A 27,567-nucleotide genomic window follows, 5' to 3' on the forward strand; every position below is an offset into this window, starting at 1 on the left:
ACTTTTATGTAAAATTCCAGCTAATTAGATAATCATCTGAAAGAAATGTTGGCTTTCTACTTCATTTCTTACTTCAAAATAAATTCCAAAATAGATTATATATTTAAATACAAAAAAGAAAAAAAAAAGAAAATCACTAGAAGAAAATAGAAAAAAAATTATTTTTTATGTTATGCCGAAGAAGCTCTTTCAAAGTATGACACGAAACTTAGAGGGCATTTTTAAAAAAGGTGAGGATGATGTTCACATGATGAGGGGAAAGAGAAGGAGAGTGAGTACTATATGGTTACAGCTCAATAGTGGTGAAAAGGACAGCCTGGCAAGTAGTATCAGTCAAATAGCAGGGTGAAGAGGATGTCCATGAAGAGGGACAGCATGGTATATGGTTATCAGATACCAAGTAGAATGAAAAGAGTGTCTACACAGGGCATGGTCTGGCATAGGGTGTGGAAGCTGAAGAGCGGAAAAAAGGAAGTCTGCCTATGTGTGTGTTGGGGAATTGGGGGATGACCTGGAATGAAAAGTCAAGACAGACCAGGGAGAGAAGGGCATCACACAAGAGGGGGGATGGCAGAACAGGAGGACTGGTTACATGCAACAGAGAGACTGATCAAATAATTAAACAGGTGTCTGTCAGAGAGGAGTTAAAATAGAAACAGAGAAAACTACAATAAATCCTATGGTGTATGACTACAATTGAAGGTATCAACATGAACTCATGGTTTTTAATAAATAAATATAGAAATCAATATAGATGTAAATGTTTTGAGGCACGTTGTGTACACGTATATATTCCCTAGCTCTGTCTACTGAGAGAGCCTGGAAACAGTGACACTTCAAGAGCAATGAGCATAAATATCATTTATATTCTGAATAACATTTTTCTATAAAAGGAATAAGAGCTCCTTGGAGAAATGGCCAATTCTAGGTTGAGAGAAATACAAGATGAGCCTGGATTACCTTGTGGCAGAAACAAGGAAGTGTTGAAAGAATGATGAAGATATGTCAAAAGGACACAGATGTCAGCCTCAATGGTCACCCACTAGCAAAATTATGTTGGAGCATCAAAATTCTTAATGATACTAAAGGGATTATAATTCGCTGAATGAAGAGCAACCCATAAAGTCATACAAAAAAATAAACTGAAAGTTTGATAGGGAGTAGGATGTTTAAAGTACCTCCCCTACAAAATACTTATTAAGTAGAAAGGGAAAAACAGTACCTCTATAGTAGAGATGCCAATCAGACATGGCCTTAATCAAGTGATCAAAGTAAATATCAAATTGAAACTGTGTGCCACCTGATAGCATATAAGATCACAGCATCACTTCTATGATATTCCTGACAAAGATGCATAACCTAAATCTGATTACGAGGAAACGTCAGACAAGCTGAATTTGTTCTAAGTTGTTCTGAATCTTCTTCAAAATTATCAAAAAGTCGTAAAAGGCAAAGAAAATCTGAGAAACCATTCCAGACTAAAGGATATTGAAGAGATATGGCAACTGAATGCAACATGTGGTTCTGAACTGGATCCCTTTGCTAGAAGGCTGCTATTAAAACGAACAGTGAAACTTGAGTGGGGGTCTGACGATTAGAAGATAGTATAATGGGTCAATGTTAACTTTCTGATTTTAAAAGCTGTAGTATGGTTATTTAGAAGAATGTTTGTAGGAAATACACACTAAAGTATTAGGAGATGACAGAACAATAGGCTGGTAACTCACTCTTGAAGGGTTCAGGAAATAAATACTTCTATATCCTGTACTTCCAACTCTTCTCTAAGTAGCTGGATCATTTAAAAAATAACTAACACATTTGAGCAATATATATAAAATTTTAAAATTCTGCTTGAAAAATGAGCACTACAAACATAGTCAAACGCAGCAACACAATTAGGAAAAAATATTTGCAAAACATGTCACAAAAGGTAATTATATCCTTATTATATCTGAGTTCTTACAAATCAATAGGGAAAAGATAATTAAATTGAAATTTAGGCCAAGGCAAGGACATATAAACAGACAATTCAGAATTAAGGAAACAGAAATGAAATGCTAATAGAAACTACAATGAGATACTTTCTAATGCAGCATATTATCAGAGATCAAAAAGTGTGATCACATACTAGTATTATCAAAGCATTATCTGAGAGAAAAAAACAGTTCTTAATTGCTCTAAGAAGAGCAACTTAGCAATAGCTATTACTACTTAGTGATCCCATTTCTAGGAATTGATTCTGCAGCTATCTTTACATGTGGGCAAAGTAGTATGTACCACAATATTTATTGCACTGTTTGTAATAATAACAGGTAACAATTAAAATGTTCATCAATAGGGTTTCTTAAATAAACTATGGTATTGATATACAATTAACTATTACGTGGTCATTACAAAATACAAAGCAGTCCTAGACTGATAAAGAACTATTTCTAATATATAGTAGGTTTAAAAATTAAAAGGTACAGATGAATGTGTTTCATATGTGTGTGTGTGGTTTAACACTATACAAACATAATCTTACATATATATAATAATATATTTATTTAATATAAATTCTGTGATGGTAGGGAGCCATCTTAAAGCCAACTTAAAGATGCTCCCACAGGCTAAAGATGGGACAATTTGAGCATCAGTGGGAATAACTGGAATGAACTAAAATAAATATATTTAAATAGACTGATATTTTTAAAAAAGAGTTACTTTGCAAGATCCTAATGAAAACCAACTCATCATTTTGAAAACTGGTAAATAACGGGAAATAATCAAACAATTATTCTTCCTCTCTTTTATAAACTGAATCACCAGAGTAACCAAGTATTAGATGAGGGGAAGCTTCTCTACAGAAACAGTCTAGCAATAAATGAAGAATAAGAAAATTAGAAATAAAAATTCACAATCTCTAAAAAGAGTTAATGGATTTAACCACTGACCATCAATAGTTCCTAATATCACAAAAAGAACCACCACCAGACATTACACATCTTCTGATGAAAGAACATACACCACCTACAAAATTTTGACAAAAACATCAAATCTGAATCTGTTCAAACCTGTAAGAAACTGTACAAGGTCAAACTATACTAATTTCTTCAGCAAATAAATTGCACAGGAAATCAGTGGGAGAAAAAAAAATAAGCAAAACTAAAGCATTCTATTTAAGAATGTATATTTTGGTATTAAAATTATAAAGAAGAAAGCCAGAATGTTTGAAATGGGGCACAGAAAAGGATTCTGCAGTGACTGGCAAAGTTCTATGTCTTGACCTATTAGCATTATAATATCAACCTTAATAATAACTCGATACTTTAATAATAATTTAACAAGCTATATATTTATGTGAGTTTCTCTACCTGGCTATATTTTACAATAATAGAGGTGTTTTTAGAAGGTGGGGGTTTGTAACTGTAAAATTAAAAAACGAAAGTTTTTCCAACAGCAGACCTTGGGCAAATTAACAGTTTAAAGCCTAAATTTTCTCAACTATTAAAGATGGTAACAGTATCTTATAATTCACAGGAGTGCTAAAAGGATTTAAATAGAATTACACATATAAAACACTCAGCTGTATGCCTGGCTCACATTAAATGTTCAATAAATGTTTTAGTTATTATTTCATTTAAATATTATTCTATTAACATTACTTTCAAACAAACTTGGAAAATCAAGTTAAGTTTTCTATGTACTGCACTGTAGTCAGAAAATAAAGCCAGTATGATATATCTGGGTATTTGTGAATTCATCCTTTTGTAGTTTAGTATGTGGTTAATTTCTATAAATATCTCATGTGCTTGAGAGGGACATCTACATTCTGTTTTTCAGAGTAAAGATTAAACATATCTAAAATAGCAAACCTGTTAATCTTGTATTCAAATATTCTATGCCTTTACTTTTGTTGGGGGTGGTGGTAATGGTGGTCTCATTTGTCCATTGGCTTCTGAAGGAAATGTGCTAAAACCTCTCACTATACCTGCAGGTAGTCCATTTATTTTTAGAATGTAAATTTTCGCTTTATATACTTTGAGATGTTATTTGGATATATGGGTTCAAGATTATTTCTTCCTGGTGAATTACTTCTTTCTTCATTATGCAATGACTCTCTTTATACTCAATAATGCTTTTGTCTTAAAAATCTATTTTTGGCAATATTTTACTAACAGTTTTTTGTTTTGTTTTATATCGACTAGTACTTTTTTCAAACTGTATTTTCAACTTCTACTTTTGAGTCATTACATTTTAAATTTATTAGTTCTTCTCAACGATTTATTGCTAGATTTTCTTTCCTTTTCAGCCAAAGCAACGATATCTGTCTAATCTGCTAAAGCCAATTTCCATGATTATATTTTTAATTTCTAAAAGTTGCTTTGGTTTTGAGTCTTATTGTTTCTTTTTAATACTGGCCTGTTACTTCATCACACATTTCATTTTTTAAATTCTTTTAATCATTTCACAAACTTATTTTATATTCTCTTTTACACTGCTCTATCATTGGATACTTAAAAAAAATCTGTGCACAATTAGGGAAGTTGTTTCAGCTTCTAGGCCACATGCCTGGGTCTTAGTTCTAGATCTATTCTGAAAAGGCCCAAGGCCACATCCCCTATCCCCATATGTGCACTAAAATTCCACCCCAGATCTATCAGGACATATATCCAGGACCAAAAAGCCTCTGCACTATTTTATCTAGCGACACCAGCTCCCATTTACTGCTTTGATTTCTCTCATCTATGGCACCTTGGAATTCCTTCTTTTCTTTCCTTCCTCCAAGTTCTGCTATGCATTTACAGTGTGCTCTTGTTTTGTTATATTTTTGTTTATAGCGCATATACATGTTGGGGTGACATAGCTAGCAGCTTGATTTATCATGCTGCTAGTAGTCAGTTTCTACAACACCCAAAAAGTACATTTTCAAACTTTTCATCCTATACAACCCTTTCACTCAACTACCACCTCCATTTAAAATCTATACATATTTTATTATTACAGAGACCTTGGAATTCATTCCTTCTTTTCATCAACAGCAAATATTAAAAAATGAAAAGTAAGGAATTCAGAGGTCATTAACAGAAAAGGGAAGGGGTTGGTTAATACAGCTGCAACCTGAAGTTCTTATCAAATAAATACATGAAGCTACCTGATTTGAATCATGTAATGGCATAGTAACCTTAACTTCCCATTCATAAACACTGTCCTGTTCTGACCCATTCAAAGCTCAGTTATGAAAGAACTGTATTGAACTCTTACTTGTGCTGAGATAAAGAACTTTGCTAAATTTTTATAGTTCTCATAGTAAATTACCACTGATTGTTCAGAAAATAGGGTACAATGCCAGAAGTATTTATTTACAAAGGGGCCATTCTGAAAAGATCACTTGGCCACTACTGTAATAAGCAAAGAACTTTAAAAAAAACTCTAGTCATTAGTGTTCTCGTCTGTAAGTACTGTATATACACCATATATTCTCTCTCATATCATAGCTGCCTTATATTATTTAATTTTTTGGTATATCTCATATTTTCTTAACAAAATTATAAGCTCTGAGCGCAGACTCCTCTTTTATATTTTTCCTTAGTGTTTAATATTGGTTCTCATTTATATATACCCTTTAATTTTACTCAAGTAAATTCAAGTAATTTTTCCCAGAAACCATCACCAGTGTTATGTTATGATGACTTACATACTAATTTATAGAAAATAAAGACAATAGCTTCACTCCTTCCTATCTCTAACTCCATGATTTTCGTTTACATGCACATCCATTATTTTTTGTTCCCTTCTGAAATTATGGTGTATTCCCAAGATAGATTTGGCACATATAGAGCAAACAAAAATATTTGTTAAATAAGTAAGTGAAACAATGAATAAGGTGAATGATCCATAGTAACTGATCTGGCTCTAATCCAAGAACCAAGAAATCATGAAGGATTAGTTATGGTTTGTTCTAACAGCAAAATCCAAATATAAGTCTTCAAAATAATATTTTGTTAAAAAATTTTAACTTTATAGTTTTCATTTTTACATACAATATTAGAATGCTAATATTTTGATGTCAAGCTGTAATTTAAGACTAAATAATAACTCAATGCCAAAATATGAAAGTTTCAACTATTACTTATGAAATATTTGATTTACAGTTAGAAAAAATATTTTCAATCAGATTATGTTCAGTGGGAACAAAATGTGATCCATATTTTGTAATTTTTAATATTTTAGGAGCTAAATTAATTTTAATATAATTTAACCTACTATATCTAAAATTTATTTTAACATGTAATTAATATAACATTGGGATATTTTATTTTTTTCCCCTACTAAATCTTTGAACTCACTTCTTATTTTTAACATAGCATGCCTCAAATTCAGACAAGCCATATTTCAAGTGCTCAACAGCCACATGTGGCTAATGGGTACCCTAAATGGACAGTGTACACACATACACACATATACTCCTTGATTAAATTTTTATAGGTTCTCTTAAAGGATAAAAAGTTAATATCATGCAATTTAAAGGGAAGCTATACACACCTATACATAATATTTAAATGTATAATCTTTAGATTTTACTACAAATCCTATATAAATGTACTAGAATCTTTGCTATTAATAGGAACCACGGGGATAAGTAAAGGCTTCTGGAGAATAACCAAGATTCCTTAACTAAACAATAACCTTTGAAATCTTTGATATTAAACATCACTGAAAATTTACATTAGGATTCATTTCCACAAAAGAAAAGAATTAAGTCTATATATTCTGAAGCTAGCAGAATACCTTAATTTTTATATACCTTTATAACTATCTTAAAGATTTACAAAAGACTACTATTGACTGGCTAGGGTTTAAAGTCTATATATACTGTGGAGTATAAACTAACCTAAAGTTAGAGGCTAGTTTATAGAATTTAATTTACAGAAGTTTTGTCCTCCCACAAAAACTATACATAATCTACATTACTTACCCATAGCCAAAGATCATTGGAAACTCAGGCAAATCTGTGCTAGTAACTGTGTTTAGAAACAGCTCCCAGCCTCACAGTGTAAAGAACCATACTTGACAACTGTTTCTAACACAGTTGGGAACTACCACAGCTTTTTTCCAACTACTAAAAAAATCTACAGATAAACTGGAATCAAGACAAAATTTATTTTAAATGTTTTTTTAAAAATGCTTTTTAATTTAAACATTTTACTTAAAGCTTGACTCTTTTACTTTAAAAATTTACTTAAATATTTTAAGGTAGGGAGTCCAGAAGTAAAGTCATTGACCACTGAATAATCTTTGGAAGCTAAATAAATCTCTGATAGTACAAAGAACTAGTCAAAACTCAAAGAGCCTTCATTTCAAAAGAAGAAATATAGACAAAATCATTCTAAATTGCCTTAAAGTATGTTCAACAAATATTTGCTCAATGAGTGAAGAATAAATAAATGAATGTACCATGCAGTGTATGAGGTACTGGTGACACAGCAACCAAACAGAATATTGTACTTGTCCTCCAAGAGCTTAGGAGAGACACAGACAGTCAATAATAATACAGTATGTCTCATGTTGTAACAGATAAGCAGAAGGTACTACAGGAACACATGAGAACATCTAATCCAATCTTAAATGATGTTGGGGTATAGTCAATTTAAGGTTTCTTGAAGAAACTCCAAGCTGAAAAGATCTGAAGGTGCTCACCTCCAGCACAGGTCTCAAGCAGCTGCAAGTTGCTCCATATGGCTGAATCATGTAGCAGGAGCCAGATCATGAAGGGTGCTAAACATTAAAGAATTTAGATTTTATCTTGAAGGCCAAGGATAGCCACTGAAGAGTTTTAAACAGAACACTGACATGTTCTGATTTGTGTTTTAGAAAGACTAACTGAATAGTGTAAAAACAACTGGAAATGAATAGCATGGCTGGTGGGGGACAAGTAAGGAGACTATGGCAGTAGTACAACAGAGATGAACATGGCTTAAATTACAGAAATCAAATAGAGAACTGGGTAGATTTAAGATACACACGATAGATTTAAGATACAGTCACAAGCTAAATTCATTAAACTTGGTGACTGAATGTATATGAGCGGGAGTGGACAAGAGATGGAGCCAGGAATAATATTAATTTGGGCATTCTGATGGATGGTGGTGCCACACACTAAGGCAGGGACCTTTCTGAGTGACACGAGGGTGAGGAGGGAAGAAAAGATGACTGCAGGTTTGGATTTTGAGTTTTGAGGTACCTGTGGGATACTGAAGTAGAGATTCTCAGCAAAACTAAATATATGGGTCTCAAGTTCCAGTGAGTGATTTGAGGTGAAGATAAAAAGTTGGAGAATTCTGTCACTCTGAAAATATACCATATTGGGAGAGAAGAGTCAGAAAGTGTAGATTTACTATTATTATTTATATATGGTACAATAATGATGTTTCATGGTAGATGTGCCATCCAACTATTGAGAAATAGCCATATAATGTAAAATGAATTATCTACTGATGTCAAAATGTAATGTCAATACGTATATAAAAACATCTGTAAGTCCCAGAATTGACAAGAATTCATAACTCTAGGCTTTATGAGAAATAGAAAATCAACTGACAACTACTAATTCGAGGATTAACATCCTTTGAGAGTAGTTTAGCTTTGTTTTCATTCTTTCCTGCTACATGTCACATTCTAAGACATTTTCTCCCACTGCTTTCAGGGGAAAGGAAAAAGTATAGAATAACCTCACCCCAACACAGAACATTTTCAAATTCTTTCTTCTATTCTCATATTTTTACCTCCAATTTTGCATTTTCAAAATGCGAAAGTGAAAAAATTCACAAATACAATCATGTTTTTATCAAACAAAAAAATTACTTTTAAAGTTAGTAACTTTCACAAATTTTAAGCATTTTTAAGTTCAACTGAACAACAACGTAATTCAAAAATAGCATTACATCCAAAATAGATGCCCATATGACCAGAGAATGAAGTGCATTGTTAATTCAAGACCAGAATAATCATGGCCCCAAATCAACAATTAAGACAAACCTAATTCTAGGCTAACCTAAGTTTCATATGAGTCATTAATTAAAAGCTGTTAATTTAGATTTATTTGCTAGTCACTGTGAATATAAAAGATCTACCATTATGGGACTCAATCCAGTAGGGAAGCTAGACATGTAAACAAATAATTGAAGTGATGTAATAAGCACCACACTAAAGACACACAAGGTGTTAGGAAAGTATAAAATTGGACACACAAATCACCATATGCACATGGCTTAAAAGAAAACAATTTAGCCTGTCCTCAATTTTATTTTTACATGAAATTTTTAGAAATGCTTTTTATTAGTTCAGTTTTAAGGTGAAGGAATAGCCAAGGATAGGAAAGTAAAGTATGAGGATCAAAATGAGAAAAAACTGTTATATTCTTACAAGCATTAAATATTTAACTTTTGTTGTAAATTCATATAAAAAACTAATTTTTGAAGGAAGGAAAATGGACAGGATGAGGGAAGGGAAGGTAGTGGGAGGGAGAAGGAGGCTGAGCATCATCAGTTCTCTTTCTTTGACAGTTCCATAGTTAGACTATAATTTCTGGGACTGCATGATTTTTAATAACATTTTACAGATCAAGAGATCACCTGACAGAAAAGATATTAGGCAGTTTTACTGATGGGGCAACCTGAGGCCCATTAGGGTTCAATGAAATGCTGAAGGTTAGAAAGCTAGTAGTTGGTAGCAAAATAATGTTTAGGCCAATGGACTCCAAGTACAATGTTTTTTATTTATTTTTAACAAGAAGTAACTTGGGTGTCTCCAAAAAGTTTATTATATAATCAATATAAATGATAACGATAATAACAATAGCAATTGGAATAATAGTAGTAGTAATGTACTACTACTAGCTGTAGTAGTAAACCTAGCACTGAAAACTTAAATGTACTGTTTCAAATGGTTTATATATGTATTAACTCTATTTTATAAGATGAAGAATCTAGGCACAGAAGGTAAGCATCTTGCTCAAGGTCACACAGTATTAAGTAGCAGAGAGAGTCTAGCTCTGAAGCCCCACACTCTTAACCACTGTTCTAACTACATATAAATTAGTCATGTTAAATATTACTGGATATACTTATTATAAGCAAATTGATATATAAAAGAATATCATGAAATGGAACATACATAACTTTTGAAAATGTTTTAAAGAATTTTTAAAAAGTCAAATCATGCCTTATTTTACTCAGTGTTAACTAGTTAATATTTTATATAAAAACACAACATATATATACATCAGATCCTTTGTATTTTCATAAAGCGTATCTCCTTAGACACTTTTGTATTATAAATATCAACAATATTCAGAGATTAAGGATACAAAAGGAAGCAAAACAGAGGAAGCTACTGCCTAGTAAAGCATTTTAGAGCAGTGGTCCTCAACCTTTTTGGCACCAGGGACCGGTGCTCCTATGAGAATCTAACACCTGATGATCCGAGGTAGAGCTGATGCAGTGATGCTAGTGCTGGGGAGGGGTTGCATATAAGGATGAAGCTTGGTTATTTGCCTGCCACTCACCCCTGCTGTGTGGCCTAGTACCTAATAGGCCAAGGACCAGTACCGGTCTGCCACCTGGGGGTTAGGGACCCATATTAGAGGTTACGACAGAAAAAGGAGTGATTAAGTTCCCTCAAAACCCTGGAGAAGCTTTTAACTCTGAAAATCTAAGTATAATAAAGGACAAGCGTAATATGAGGCTCTGAAAACAATGCTATTCGTTGTAAATCAATAAAAAGTCAAGTCTCCTCATCAAACCACCAAATAAGAGTGAGGGTAGAATGAAGAAATTTCCAGACATAGAGAGGTTTACAAAGTTATCTCCTATATAATCTTTCTTAGGAAGTTACCCAAGGACATATTTCAATAAAACTAGGGAGTAAACACAGACTTGAGATGCAGTAATTAATGAAATCATCATAGGAAAACGAGAGAGAGAAATTCCGAGACAAAGAGTATGAAGCTTGCCCAAAGAAACTAGTATAGATTGGAACAAGGTTTCGGGGAGCTAAAGGAATAAAATTTCCTGGGGAAAAAAAGGAAACTGACAGATTAGATAATAAGGAGCTTAGAAAAATTTGAGAACATGATAAAGGCAATAGGTGAAATGTAAAAAGAATCTATCAGAACAGTTAGGAATGATCTCTTTTGAGTGACCTAGGAATATTAGGTAGAGGTGAAAGAAATCTAATCTAGCACATACTTGGTTCTACAGAGAAAGTATCTTTATGTTCATAAAAAGATAAACACTTGTCATTTTTTTCAACTTCTAGAATCAACCTACATACAAATCACTAGAAATTACTTCAAATGTTATTAAACACTATAAATGTTATTAACCTTGATAATGAAAATGCAGAACTAAAACAGCTTAGTGGTAAAAGGCAAGAACATGAGTATCGTCATCTTACAAAGAAGGGAGTCTGTAGATATTATTCACAGTTGAGAAGATATAAAATCAAGCTTTAAGTATGTGATTTAAAGTTATATATATTGGGATGAGGTGGGTGAAGGGAATATCATAAGTAAACCATAACAACAGAAATCGAGACAATGTTTAAATCTGACAGAGAAACAGTAGGATAAGCTTTGGGTAGCCAAAATAAACATCATGCTATTTATGTACAAAAATTCATCCACTTAAAGTTCAACCAGTCAAGATTCACTTATCTTTACTCTGCACACAATTATTTTAATTAGGGCATCAGATTTCCAAGTCTTCAAACCTAATTGTACATGCAGATTTGTTATCTTAAGTTTATAAAATCAGTATATAAATTGCCCCAAGAACATGCCATTTGTTTGGCAAGAAAAGACATATGTGGCAATGAATGAGCAAAACAGTATATATCTCTGTCTGTGTGTCTGTCCATCTCTTGCTATACTAAAGTACCAGATCATGTGAGACAATTAGAGACTGTGAATATAAAATGCTACCTCCATAGTGTAAATTTCTTATATAAAAGAAACTATAAAAAAGGAATAAAAATAAAAGTAAATGTAGTTCAGAATCACAGAGGAAGAGTTCACAGAATGGACAGAAGTGGGGCCTGAAGATATGAGCAGACTATGAAAGATGAAAAACAAGGTTTTCAGAAAGGGCAAGGGACATAAAAACACAGGGAACGGTAAGTAGGGAATCCAGTGAACCTGTCTTAGTAGCTTTCACAGGAAGACATAGAAAGCTAGAGAAGGAAGTCTTCCAGAACTCAGAGGCACTGAATGAATGTGCAAAAGTAGCGGAGACAGGATCCAGAAGGATCCAGAAATAATTTTTAGACAAGTCAATTTCTTATCACCAAAATTACAAGGAGATAGCCTTCGAAGTTGGAAATACAGGAAATATAAGACAGCTTTAGCAGATATTTTTTAAAATCTCCATTATTTCTAGGCTTTATATGGGTAAAGAAAAAATACACACATATTTGAATTTACCTACAAGTTTTACTAAAGTAAATGAAGTATCATATTAAAGAACAGCAGATGGCGCTAAAATACTTTTTTCCACTATTGCCTTGGGTCATATAAATGATTAACTAAAACCAAAAGGAAAAACTCTTCATATTAGAACTGGAGTATAAAAAAAACCCACACGAATTATCCAGGTTTTCATGTGCTATACCCACAGATTGACGTCAATAACAATGTTATAGAGCATGAATACTTAATGAAAAATACGAGGTTGCATCAAATGCAAAAAACTGAACAAAGTGGAAATACTTCAGGTTTTACTAAAAATTTATACTTCCTACAAAAGTTACTAGTCTAGAAAAGGTATTAATATCTACAAAATTAAAGGGATTCATATCAGTGTTTACATAATAAACAATCAATGGCAATAACAATATTGATTAACAATATGGATAATTTAAAGTTACCCTTCTCAGAAATATTATTTCCCATCTTGATTCTAAGATGTTGAAGGGGGAACACTAACACAATAAAATACACCCGGCTGATTATCCAGAGTTCAAAATATTAAAATTAAAAATAAAAATAAATTGAGAGTTTGGGGAGCATCTTGTATTAACATCAATTGTTCACTTTTATGTCTGGGTTAGGTCAAGATTAAACTAATTTGCACTGACTGGGTCAGAGAGAGGAAGAAAAACTTGTCAAGACTTAAAATATGGTTTATATAGAGAAAAATTAGTACATTTTCATAAATTCATAAATGAGACCTCAAGAAAGATTCCGGATAGAATTCCTTATGTACAAATAGCTAGAGTTTTACTTTGCCTTTCTTATCTGTAGCCCTCAAAGTATTTTTCACAGCTACTTTTTCAGGATAGCTGAGAATTTTATACCCTTAAGAACCAAACACAATTTTAATTATTCTAACTGAAAACATTTCTAAAGTAAATTATCTTACTTAGCCTTTAAAAGAAAATCCTTAAATAATGTAACACTTTCTTGATTATTATAAGATAATCATTAGGATCATGAAATCAATCTAATGTTTTGTAATGTGATGAGACTGAGGATTAATTTATCAGTACAAAGCTATTTTCTAGAATAACTTGTCCCAAACTGCTGGTTTTCTTGTGTTGATCTTGTAATTGATAAATTTTTTTCTCCCTTCTTGCTGTCATGTTGTTCACTGTCACTTTTAGCTGTCCATGAGACCAACTACAGACTCTTTTTTCTGATAAACCAAGAAATAGCATGCCAGATATATTTGTTTTAAAAGGGTAAATAGGCAAAAAATAGGAGCTTAGGAGACTTTTCCAAGAATTAAGCACATGAGTTTTAGAACTATGTCATGCTTCTCAGAATTCTTTATTGCTTCTGTTTCTTAGGGCTAAGATAAATGAGACTACTGGACAGCTTTATTCCAAATAGTTACCTTATTATTTTTTTTTTTATCATTATGCTCCGAGTAGTTAACTCATTTGCCAGACAGCATACAACTAAAAGATCTCCAACAGCAGCTGCTCCATTAGAAATCAGCTATATTTCACATGATTGGTTAATAAATCTAAATGACAATTATGAATACATTTCCAATCCTTATGCTTAAACAACATTTTACCCTGGAGCCTTAACCAGGGTTAACCAAAATCTTCACCTTCTTCAATAGAAATCAAGATGACAAGTTAAACCAAACTCTCCTTTGTTCCACTGGAAAAGGGAGGAGGAATTGGATTTTTCCTTCTATATTATTTTTTCAACTAGGAAGTGCAGCAGTGCTCAAACTTAGCTGTGCACTGAATCACCTACAGACTTTGTAAAAACACATATATCTCCACTTTACTTCCTATGAAGTAGACATTGTGATTGACTTCATAATATCCATTCCACCACATGTGAATAGTTTGGGCTATTTATGGTAATTCCATACCCCTTAAGGATGAAGAGGCCTAAGCCAATTTGGCACAGTACGATACAGGAAGTGGCTTGCTTTTTTGGTTTCTGGGTAAGAGAGGGAGGTCCTTCTGATTTTTTTTATCCTAGTAGATACAAACAAGGATAAATGTTGCATTATTTATGGAAGGCAGCCATCCTAGGTGCTTGAGGGGAATTGAGACAAAATATCTTGTCATATGAGATAAATTTTCCCACTGTTAAAGCAAATATGAGTAAGATTGAAGCACTCAACACCCAAAAGTATCTTGAATTTTGAAAAAGCTACACTGTTCACAATACACAACCAGGATTGAAAGCCACTGAACTAGAGAAGAAATAATCTAAAATTCTAAAGGAATTAAAGCAGAGTGATGTGAAAAACAAAAGAAAAGAGTAAGAACCAAAACCTAATCTATAGGACAAAACTCTTAATCACAAAAATGTAAGCACATATCTCAAAATATGCAGATTCTTTCTTTGGCTCCTTCTTAGACAGCGATTAACATTGTATAAGGCATACTAACGCTGTTTATCAACTATAAAAAATTTAAAACTATTCGTTTAAAGACTTATATTAGCTTCAAATACAGTGTTTTCACCCCTGCCTTCAAACCTGCTTTAGTATAGAAAATAAAACCAAAACACTGTTGTTAAAGTAGCTCAATATAAAATTGTCTCAAGTTTAAAATGCTGCATTATCTGCTGGTACCATAGGAAAGCTAATAGGCTAATTATTAAATGATAATTCTATCATATACATTTTATCATTAGTCGATCTTACAGAAGGTATTTTGCTTTAAAGCTAATAGAACACAGAATTAAATGAAAATACACTTTAATGTCCATAAGTGTTCTTAAATAGCCATTTACACTGCTCTGAAATAATCCAGTAACATAAAATGTAAGCGAAACCTATAATCAAATAATAAGGGTATTAATTTAATAAATTGTTCAAAACTAAGGGTCTATAGTTTATGGCCATGCTACCCTGAACAAGCCCAATCCTGTCTGATCTTGGAAGCTAAGCAGGGTCGGGCCTAGTTAGTACTTGGATGGGAGACCACCTAGGAAGACCAGGTGCTGCAGGTTTAAAAAATAAAAAAAAATAATAAGGGATTGTAAACTGACAAGGTCCTTGCAACCTATGAGGTCAACCAAGGGTTGCCTTGCCTGAAAAAAAATAAAACAACAACTACTAAGAGTCTATAAACAGCTCTTAATTCATGAATTACTTGTTATGCTATTTTAAAGTTTCACACATTTTTTCATTTCACCTAGTATTTTGGGGTTGTGCATAAAAATTTTCAAAAGAACTGGCTGACTTTTTAAAAGGTGAATTTATGTTTTTGTTTTGCCATTTTTACTAACTGGCATATTTGCTACAAATTTTACATTTATTTAAATTAAAAGTTGCTATTTGGTCATGTTTACAAAGGCATATGACTGTGCTGATCTTCAGTTTTTAGGAGTCCATTACCTTAACTAAGGTTAACAGAATCTGTCTTAAATAAATGTTCCTAGGCGAATATTAAATATTAAAAAAAACATTTATTAAGTACTGATACTATTTCATACGAAGCATATAAAAGTAGTGAAAAAAATAGAAACTACCTTTGAATAACTCATAATTAAAGACAAATAGGATAAATATTAAGTATGTGCCTAGATTTAATAAATTGTTATATATAAGCAGCAGGGTCTTCTATCAAGATAAGTAAAAGTCCTTAGAAGTTAAGCAAATCATAAAATAAAAGTCATCTGTTTGAGGATAGTGGAGTAATTAAACAGAACAGGCCTCAATGTCATGGTAAAGCCTTCAAACCAACCTCTACTCTGTATAATTGTTATCCTCTGGAACTCAGACTTATGGAGCAGCCACTCTCTGAAACACTGCTAGTGGCAGAAGAAAAAGAGAGCTCTGGAAGAAGGTCCCATAATGGCAATTAAATGATTGGCCTAGAAGTGACACACTAATATCCATTCACAACTATTTCACCAGAACTGTTCACAGGGCCAATGACAGAGGGGTCAGGAAGTACCAGATATAGGAGAGCCAAAAATATTTGGTAAGCAGTATAAAGGAGTACCCCAAGTGTCCAGCCTACTGACCAGAAATATGTTAAATAAATGCTTTTTAGTGATACAGATTAATAAATTATTAATTCTAATAGTTCTATCATCACTTAAAAACAAGATTTTACGAACTTCACTGAATTCACTGACATTCTTCTTATAGAAACTATCAGACTTCAGGGGAATCCATATCAAATACTTTGAGTAAGTCAATGAACAGTTGATATACATGTCTATATATCTCTATCTATACAAATATACATACATACACAAACATATTCTCTTAAGACACAGTGCAGATAAGGAAAGAGATGGCAATGGCTAGCACAAATTCAGGTTTAAAAAAAAATTAAATTTATCCTAATTAGTGTTAGCTTCTCATGACACAATTAGAAACAAACATTTTTAAAAGGCTCTGCATATGCGCTGAACAAGTTAGCAAGGGTCACATACTTAAATGCACACAAAGGTCATAGCTAAAGAAAGTCAGAGAAGTTAAAAAATTAAGAAATGGTGGGGGATCCAGAGAACTGGAGAGTTTATGGCTCATGCAATCCTTACACAGTGCTAAACCCTGGCCAACTGCTGCCATGTTAGAAATTCAAGCCAGTGATATCAGATGATCTGAAATGTTAAAGGAAACTGAAAATCAAGATTATGTAAAATCTCACATTTAAAATGATGGAAACCAACAATTTATTTTTTAGGAACAAATCTGAAATCTTTGGGCTAGGCAAAGTAAAGATCTCTTGTGTACACACCTTTTAGGAAGCTGCCTAATTGTTTACTGTTGTCTTAGAGGCCTATTAGAAAAATAAACCCTTATTTTGAGGGGGAAATACTGAGATAAACTATGAGTTTGACAGAACAGACTTAAAATATTTTATACAATTCTGCTTTTAAAGTTATTTAAAATACATTAATATAAAAAGTACTATAAGAAACATTTTAGCAGGAGCTCATAGTTACAGTAGTAGTTTAAAAGTCAAAGCATGAGAGTTCAGTTCTTTTGCAGGGATTACACAAAAGGAATTTAAATCCAAGATCTCCCAAAATCCATTTAAAGAATCAGATTCTTCTGAAAAAAGTGCTGTTCTTCAAATACAATGCTACACTATAAAACTCTATTAGAAATGCCTTAGGGCTTTTTTGGGGAGAGTACATACAATTTTTTTTGATAAAGCTATAGGTATTCTACAGTTCACCCTAATAATGACTGATAGGAATGCATTTGAGAGATTGCTTATCTGGGATTAAAAATAGTCTTACTTTACAAAATTAATTTACATGACTTTTGCTTCATATAACACTGTGTTCAAATTAAAAACTCAGACATATGATCATCACAACTTTAGAACTAAATTGTGCTACTATATGTAATTAAAAGTGAGTGAAACAGCTTATTTTTTCCTTTAATCCTTTTATGAGAGAGGAAAGTAAAATTGCCCTAAGTAAAAATAAATAAATAAATTATACATGGGTAGTCTTTGAATTTTATGCTTTACTAAGAAACATAACTTCCAAACATTTATATTTATTCCAGACATTTATCTAAATTATAGAACTGATATTAGATTATAAATCTTCAAATTGTGCTTAGGGAAATGTAAATAGATGTCAAAGAGATTGAGGTAAAACACAGATGGAAAGAAATGGGAGACTGAGGGTTTATATTTAATGTATGAATGATTATTGGCAATTATTACTCTGCCCCTTGATTTATGTTTCTTCATAGCATTATTTGTCTTACAATAGACTGTAAACTCCATGAAAACAGGACTCTTATTTGTACACTGCTATACCATTAATGCCTATTTCTTAGTAGATGGTGGATGCTCATATCTGCTTCATTAATATGTTAAATATTTTTTTCTCCTTTAATTTGTTGGAAGTGACAGGTTACATTCAGATTTTCTGGTCTTGAACCGAATTTGCATTCTAGAATTTACACCATTTGACTGTGATGGATTCTTTTGTTAATATATGCTGGGTTTAATTTGCTAATGTTTTAAGATTTTTGCATCCCTGTTTATAAGATTAAGCTATATCTTTTCTTGTACTATCATTGGTTGCTTTGGGTATCAAATATTTTTGTATTATTTCACTTATATATATAGTATAAATACTCTAAAAATGCTTGATGATTAATCTTGTAAAATAGGCAACTTTTTTCTCTGCTCTCTAACTATAAAATTTGGGGGTCTGGCATACTTCTGGTGAGGGGGTTGGTACAAGGAAATTTATTTTTTACTTCTATGTAGCATTTACTGGTGATTAATTTATTGGTGTTATATAATTCTAAGGTTAATTTGTCAAATTACATTTTTCTAAAAAACTTCATCTAAGATTCACATTTATTGGCATGAAGCATTCATGGAATTATCTTAGGATTCTTAAACTTTTTATTCATCTGTGGTTATATTCCTTTCTGCCTTACTATTGCTTATTTGTACACCTTTTGTCCTTAATCACGCATTAGAAGTTTATCTTTTAGTGTACATACTGATCAAATTATTTTGTATTTCATTAATTTCTATTTTATATTTATTTTTGTTGCTTTTGTCTTTATTCTTTTGTTTTTCTAGCTCCAAGAGTTGAAGACTTAATCACTCTATTAGTCAATATTTTAAAAATCAGTATTTTAAAGGTATCACCTGTTCACATTAGTTGTAACGTACAAGTTCTGACATGTAGTGTTTCTGTGTCAAAGGTTCTGAATATTTTGTAATTTCTAATGTGATTTTCTTATCTCATAAGTTATCTACAGTTTTCATATGTAATTTTAAAAACTCATTGTTGATGATTTCTCATTTAATTGAATTTAGGTACAAGAATATACTCTAAATAACACTGATTCCATAAAATCTAATGAAATTTCTACTGTGACCTAACACAAATTTAACTTCTTTAACTTGAATTTTGTAGGCTTGAAAATAATATATATACTCTACTTGTGTGTGCACATATATATATATATATATATATATATATATAGTTCTATATCTTTTAAATCAAGCCTGTCAATTGTATTGTTAAATTTTCTATATTCTTACTAAGTTTGTATGGTATGACTATGACTGTGGACTTGTCCATTTTCTGTACTTTTTGGCTTTAAATTTTTCATCAGACATTTCAAAGGTATTGTATTTTATTCTACTTCACACAATCACAGTGTGCCTAAGAAATGAACTCTAAGGTAAAAATAACTTTTCCTCATAAATGTGAAAACATTGTTCAAGTATCTTTCAGATTTGTTTTTGAGAAGTTCAATGATATGCTGACTCCAGATTACTGGCATGACGTTTTCCTCCTCTCTCTAGAACTTTTTGAGTTTTTCTCTTTATCCCTGGATGTCCTGAAATTTCACTGTGATATAGCACAATATAACTCTTTTCTCATTCACTGTCATGAATGCTCGGTGGGCCTTTAAAATTTGCAAATTCACGTCCTTTATTTTTGAGGAATTTTTCAAAATATTAGTTTGGATTACTTCCTCTCAATTTTCTTTTTCTGAAACGCCTTGCATTTGAGAGTTGGACCTCCCAGACAGACAGTTCTCTACTTTTCTTACCCATATTCCGTATTTTTGGTCTTCTGATTCTAGTTTCTAGGAAACTTCGACTTTATCTAACAATTTTATTTGTATAAATTCTTGCTGTATTTATTTTCGACTTTCATTCTTCTTAAACAAAGGCAAATATTATAAAACATTTAACACAAATCTTTGTCATAAAACAAGCATTAGGTTTGTATACATGGTGGGATGAGGAATCTTGATCGCTTTTCCTTTTCACCTGATATCACGCTGGTAAATTACACTGATTTGATCTAGTGAGCAAGCAGTAACAACTACTCTAGGCTTATTCGTAAGATATATATGTGCCAGGAACAAATCTGACAAAAATTCAGGGGTGTTTAATTTCAGTAAAATTACTATGGGTCTAGTGAGTGGTACAGGGAATTCAGATATCCTTCTAAAGTGAAAGGTAAGTTTTTGCATCTGGCCCCTCCTACAATTAAAAATACACACATGCAATGCCTAGAGAGACAACACCTTATGGGCCTCTTGGATTTTGGAGGCAATATATTCCTCATTTGGGTGTGTTACTCTGGCCCATTTATTGAGTAACCAGAAGCTGCTAGTGGAGCCCAGAACGCAAGAAGGCTCTGCAATAGGTTCAAGCTGGTGTGTGACAGGGACCATATGACCTAGCAGATTCAATGGTGCTTGAAGTAGCAGACAGGGATGCTATTTGGAACCTTTGGCAGGCCTCTGGAGAACTGTAGCACAGGCCTTAAGGCATTTGGAGTGAAGGCCTTCCATCCTTTGCAGGTAACTACTCTCCTTTTAAGAAATATCTCTTAGCTTGCTACCGGGCCTTAATAGAGACTGAACATGATTAACCATAGGTGTTCAAGTTACCATGTGACCTGAGCTGCTCATCAAGAATTGTGTGTTATCTGGCCCACCAAAGCATAAGTTGGGCATGTACAGAAACACTCCATCAACGAATGAAAGTGGTATACATGAGACTGGTCCTGAACAAGTCCTGAAGGTACAAATAAGTTAATGTGAAGATGTGGCCCAAATATCCATGGTCCTTATCCCTGCCACACTACTTTTTCTCTCCGAGCCCTGCACCTACCAGCTCTCGAGGAGTGCCCTACAATCAGCTGAGAGAAGAAGTGAAAACTCAGGCCTGGTTTACAGAGGGTTCTGCATGATATGCAGGGCATTACTTGAAAGTGGACAGTTGTGACACTACAGCCTCTTCCTGGGACAGCCCTGAAGGACAGTGGTGAAGAAAAATCTTCCCTGTGGGCAGAATTTCAAGCAGTACACCAGGCTGTTCTTTTTGCTTGGAAGGAGAAATTGCCATACATGCAATTAAATACCAATGCATGGGCCATGGTCAACAGTTTGTCTAGATGGTCAGGGTCTTAGGAGGCACGTGATTGGAAAACTGGTGACATGGGAAGTCTAGGAAACAAGTTATGTGCATAGACCTTTCTAAATGGGTAAAAAATATTAATAGTGAGCTCAGCAGAGGAGGATTTGAAAATCAAGTGGATAGGATGATCCATTCTGTGGATAGCAGTCATCCACTTTTCCCAGACACCTCTGTCATGGCCCAATGGGCTCCTAAACAGAGTGGTCATGGTGACAAGGATGGAAGTTATTTATTTAGGCATGGTCTCAGTAACATGGACTTATGCTCACCAAGGTCAACCTAGCTATAGCCATTGCTAAGTGCCCAATCTGCTAGCAGCAGAGACTAATACTGAGTCTTATATATAGCATCCTTCCCTGGGGTGATCAGCCTGATGGACCTGCTTTCATCATGGAAGGGCAGCATTTGTTCTTACTGGAATACACCTACTCTGGTTATGAATTTGCCTTTTTTGCACTGTTTTTGCCAAAAATACCATGCACGGACTTACAGAATGCTTTATCTATGGTATTCACCCAGCATTGCTCTGATCAAAGGAATTCACTTTACAAAAATGAAGTGCAGTAATGGCCCATGCTCACAGAATTCACTAGTTTTACCATGTGCCCTACCATCCTAAAGCAGCTCACTTGACAGAATTATGGAATAGCCTTCTGAGGACTCAGGTGAAGCATCAGCTAATTGGCAAGACCTTATAGGGCTGGGGCGAAGCTGTCCAGGAGACTGTATGTGCTCTGAATCAACATCCAATATATGGTATTGTTTCTCCTGTAGCCAGGATTCACAAATCCAGGAATCAAGAGGTAGAAATGGACGTGGCACCACTCACTACTGTAAGTCTAGTGATCCGTTAGCAAAGTTTTTGCTTCTTGTCCCCATGACATTATGCTCTACTGGCCTAGAGGTCTTAGTTCCAAAGGAAAGAATGCTGCCATCAGGGGGCGTAACCATGATTCCAATGAACTGGAAGTTAAACCTGTCCCTCGGACATTCTGGACTTGTCATGCCTCTGAATCAACAGGTAGAGAAGGGATTTACAGTGCTGCTGGCATGACTGGACCAAGTGGAAAATGGACTATTACTCCACAATGGAAGTAAAGAATAGTATGTCTAAAATACAGAAGATCCCTGAGGGCATCTCTTAGTATTACCATGCCCTTGTATTAAAGTCATTCAAAAACTACAGCAACCCAATTCAGGCAGGACTACTTAATAACCCAGGCTCTTCAAGGAATGGAAATTTGGGTCACTACACCAGGTAAAAAACCACAGCTACCCGAGTTGCTTGTAGAAGGCAAAGGTAATGTGGAATGAGTAGTGGATAAAAGTAGTTATCAATACCAGGTATGACCCATGTGACCAGTCACAGAAATGAGGACTGTAATTGTTATGAATATTTCTTCCTTATTTTGTTATGAATGTTTGTGTGTGTGTTGTAAAAAGTAAATGTCTTTCTTCTATCTTATCATTTAACAAAATGTACTATATATGGCATTTGAACTATATACAAAAATAACACCACAGTATTTAAGTTATGGGATATCAAAAAGAATAAACGTATGCAAGGACTACGCATCCTTTTGGGGGAAAGGATGTGTTTTTGGTTGTATATAGGATAGCTGTATCATGTTACGTGGAAGTACAACCTTGCTATTGTCTTTATTTGGAAACTAAGCATGGTTTAAGGAGATGTTTATGGTGTCAGTTTGACAAAGACAGACTTTGGTGGTTAATTTTGTGTGTCAACTTGGAGGGCGTTTTGGACAAGATTAACTTTAAAACCATGAACTCTGTGTAATCAGATTGCCCTCCATATTGTGGCAGGGCCTCATCTAATCAATTGAAGGTTTGATTAGAACAGAAAAGAACTGCCTCTCTAAGTAAGGAAATTCTCCAGCAGACTGTCTTTGGACTTTATCTGTACTGCTGGCTCTCCTGGGTCTCCATTCTGCCAGCCCACACTGTAGATTTTCACTTCTCAGCTTCCATAATCATGTTAGTCAATTCCTTATAATCTCTCAATTCTCTCTAGGTAGGCGGGTGAGGGTGGAAGGAAGGGGTGGGGGAGAGAGAGAGAGGAGAGAGAGGAAAAGAGGAAGGAGTAAGGGGGAGATGGAGGGAGGGATGGAAGAAGGGGGAAGGGAGAGGAAGGGATGGAAGAAGGGGGAGAGGAAAGGAGAGGGAGGGAGAGAAAATATGAATCTCCATCCTACTGTTTTTTTCCTCTCTCTGGAGAATGCCAACTAATACACATATATTCTCTTCATTTACATAAATGTTATTATTCCTACTTCCTCATTCTGCTGCTTACATTTCTGCTATGCGTGATGTGCATGTGTACACCTAACAGGGTCCTTCCGATTGCTGCGTAATAGTCATGTGTGTACAGGCTGAACTGTGTCCCTCAAAGATATGTTGGAATTGTAATCCCTGGTACCTATAAATGTGACCATACTTGGAAATAGTCTTTGTATATGTAATCAAGTAAAGATGAGGTCATTAGGGTAGACCCTAATCCAATATGACTGGGTGTCCTTATAAGAAGAGAAAAACACCATGTGAAGACACACAAGGACAATATCATGTGACAATGGACGCAAAGATTGGGATGGTACAGCTGCAAACCAAGAGATACCAAGGATTAACAGCCACTACCATAATCTAGGAATAGCCAAGGAAGGATTCTACCCAGAATCTCCGAGGGAGCGTGATCCTGCTCTGATCCTAATTTTGATCTCCTATCCTCTAGAACTGTGAGAGAATAACTCCATTGTTTTAAGCCACCCAGTTTGTGGTACTTGGTTATAGAAACTAATAAAATTAACAAATAAATAAAAAATTCACAAATTATATTTATCTACACTCGGACTGGTATATGGGACACCTAGATTGCCTTCATCTTCCTGGTGCTACAAATAATACTGCAATGAACACCATGCACATATCCCCTATGAATCTCTAATACCTTGATATCTATGTCTAGAAACAAAATTACTGTCATAGGGCATTCACATTCTTAACCAAAGTACTGTCTCTCTTCATAAGTGAATCCTATTCCCTTTCAACTAAGTATTAGCTGGACTTAGTGACTTGTATCTAATAAACAGAAAGTGACATTATACAATTTGGGAGAGGAGATCATAAAAGGCACAGCGGCTTCCTCTTTGCTGCCTCCTAGATCACTAGATGCCATGTGTCTTAGCTCAGGCTGTTTGAACAAAATAATATAAACTAAGTGGTTTCTCAACAACAAAAACTGATTTCTCAGAGTTTTATAGATGCCCAGATCATAACGTTGGCATGGTTGGGTTCTGGTAAGGGCCCTCTTCCAGGTTGTAAATGGCTGACTTTTCCTTGTAGCCTTACATGAAAAAAAAAGTGTGAGCTAACTCTTTGGTCTCTTCTTATAGGAGCACTAATCCCATTCACGAGGGCTCCCCTCTTGTGATCCGAACACCTTCCAAAGGCCCAACCTCCAAACACTATCCCAATGGGGATTATATTTCAATATATACTTTCAACAGATAAACTCTGGGGAGGAGGGTGGTCACAACACTCAGTCCATAACACCATGTCTTGAGGGGCAGCCTTATGAATCTACTCTAGTAGCCCTGTGGATGTGGAAAACTAGACCTTCTGCTAACAACCAGCAAGAAACTGAGTCTTCCTACCAACAGCTATCTTTTGATTCATCTTAAAAGCAGGTATTCCAGCCCCAAACCTTCAAATGACTGCAGCCCTGGCTGACAGTTTGACTGTAGCATCATGAAAGACCTTGAGGTAGAACCACCTAGCTAAACTGCTACCAGATTCTTAATGTTCAGAGTCTGTGAGATAAATGTTTGTTGTATTAAAACGCTAAATTTTGGGGGTAACCTGTTATGAATAGATAACTAATGCATTCAGTTTTCTTTTTTTTTGTCCAAAGTAATAAGTATAAAGTGATACCTCGTTGTTTCAATTTACGTTTTTCTGACAACTAATTATTTTGAGCATCTCTTCATAGGCTTATTAGCTTTGGGGTCCCTCCTCTTAATTGCCTCTTTGAACATTTCCATATTTTTATATTAGGGTGGATGTCTTTTCCCTTTTGATTTTTAGGGGTTCCTTCATTTTTCTAGATGTTAAATCCCTTGTTATTTTACAAATAAGTTCTCCCATTCTATCATGATGTCCCTTCGATGCACAGAACTCCTTAATTCTGATGTAAACACTTTCATTCCACTTTTTGACTCACGCAATATACTTTTAAAGTTTGGTATATAAAGTCCTTTCCCACTCTTATATTACAAACATAATCTGTCAACATTTCCTTCTATTACTTTACAGTTATAACTTTCACATTTCATATCTGCTCTATATTTTAAATTTGGGGCTCATTTTTGCTCTATGATGCTCCTTATAATCTCTAGTTCTGGTTTTGCAAATACAATATAATAGTTTCTTTTGGCCTTCTAAGGCTATTAGTTTCTTTCAAGTTTTCTTCTTCTCTGTCATTTCTGCTTCATCCAAGTCACTTGTTTTCATCTTTCTGCTTTGGCTTCATCTTTCATGTTATAGGTTTTCCTCAATTGTTGGGTAAGTTCCAGCTGTGCAATCATATACTGGAATAAGGCACTAAATGCTGTTTAGAAGTTCTGTGTAGGATTGTGACTGGTGGGGTTTAGTACAGAGAGGCTATTTTCTTTTTTAAAAATTAAGTTTATTGGGGTAACATTGGTTAATACAATTATGTAATTTTCAGGTGTACATTATAATTTAACATCTGCATATTCCTGTTGTGTTTACCACCCAAAGTCCAGTTTCCTTCAGGTATCATATATTTGAACCCCTTTACCCACTTCACCCTGCCCCTACTCCCCTGTACTTGACCCCTTTTACCCCATCTACCACTCTCCTCCTACACTCTGGTAACCACTAGTCTATAGTCCATGTCCATGAGTCTCTGTTTGTCCTGTTTCTTTGTTGCTTTTAGATTTATTTCCCACATATAAGTGATAATGTGATTTTCAACTTTTTTCTGTCTGGCTTATTTCGCTTAGCATGATTATCTTGAGTTCCATTTATGTCGTCACAAATGGCTGTACTTCATCTCTTTTTATGGCCAAGTAATATTCCATTGTATATATGTACCACAGCTTCTTTATCCAAACATCTATTGTAGGATACTTTCGTTGCTTCTAAGTCCGGGCCACTATGAATAATGCCGCTATGAACACTGGTGTGCAAATATTTTTATGGATATGAGTTTTTAAGTCTTTGGGGTAAAAACCCAGCAGAGGGATTGCTGGATCATATAGTAGATCAATTCTTAGTTTTTTGAGTAACCTTCATACTGTTTTTCATAATGGCTGTACCAATTTGCAGTTCCACCAACAGTGTATGAGGGTTCCTTTCAGAGAGGCTATTTTTAAAGTGCAGTCTAGGAATCCTTGGGAATCATCAAGGGATAGCTTTTGGAGATAGGGGGATTAGGGTGGGATATCACTTCTGACCAAACACAGAGGAAGATACTACAATCCAGCTAATTTTTATTAAGCTGGACATTAGATTTGCAAAAAATAAGACAATGCTGCTCTATTATTTTTGTTTTGGAAATAGTTATTGTTCATAAAAGCGTGTAATGGGTTTATTACTTTCAAAGAAATATCTAAAATTTTTATTTTACATTATAATATAGTAAGTAGCTATAAGCCACATTTTTAAAAGCTCTTGGGGGGGGGGGTTCTCAAATCACAAAGATGAAGAACCATTGCTACAGAGCAATAAAGTAGGAACACAAAAAATTTCAGTGTCAGTAGTGGTTAAGTCTATGGTTTTAAACAGGTTAATTTTCTCAGAAAGTACTCTTTTAACTTCTTCCCTAGAGGACATAAATCTATAAATTAAGGAGGCAAAGAGGGTTAAGGCACTCTCATTTTCAACTTTTCATACGTAGACTTTCCATTTGACCAACATTGTAGGTTTGAAGGTCCACCTTCACCTGTTTGTACCTGAAATATAATTTCTTCCATAATAAATCTTTAGCTTTTTGATGGTGAAGAGACAAATACTAGTCACACAAGTTGCAGGAAGGGAGCTGAAATCTAATTGTTCTGTTTAAGTCAATTTTTTAGCCCTGTCCTACACTCAGTCTTCATGGTACTTGTGACATTAATTCCCAAATCTTTT

At 34.1% G+C, this 27,567-nt stretch overlaps 1 protein-coding gene and 1 pseudogene across 3 annotated transcripts in view; one reads left to right on the top strand and one right to left on the bottom strand.

The window, feature by feature from the left end:
- Positions 1 to 27,567, bottom strand: part of FBXO11 (F-box protein 11) — a 74,256-nt gene that overhangs the window by 22,331 nt on the left and 24,358 nt on the right. The window lies entirely within an intron of this gene.
- On the top strand, positions 15,342 to 15,460 carry LOC118606015 (annotated as a pseudogene).

The sequence above is a fragment of the Rousettus aegyptiacus genome, unplaced genomic scaffold (genome assembly GCF_014176215.1).
Source record: "Rousettus aegyptiacus isolate mRouAeg1 unplaced genomic scaffold, mRouAeg1.p scaffold_m13_p_7, whole genome shotgun sequence".
Taxonomy (NCBI): domain Eukaryota; kingdom Metazoa; phylum Chordata; class Mammalia; order Chiroptera; family Pteropodidae; genus Rousettus; species Rousettus aegyptiacus.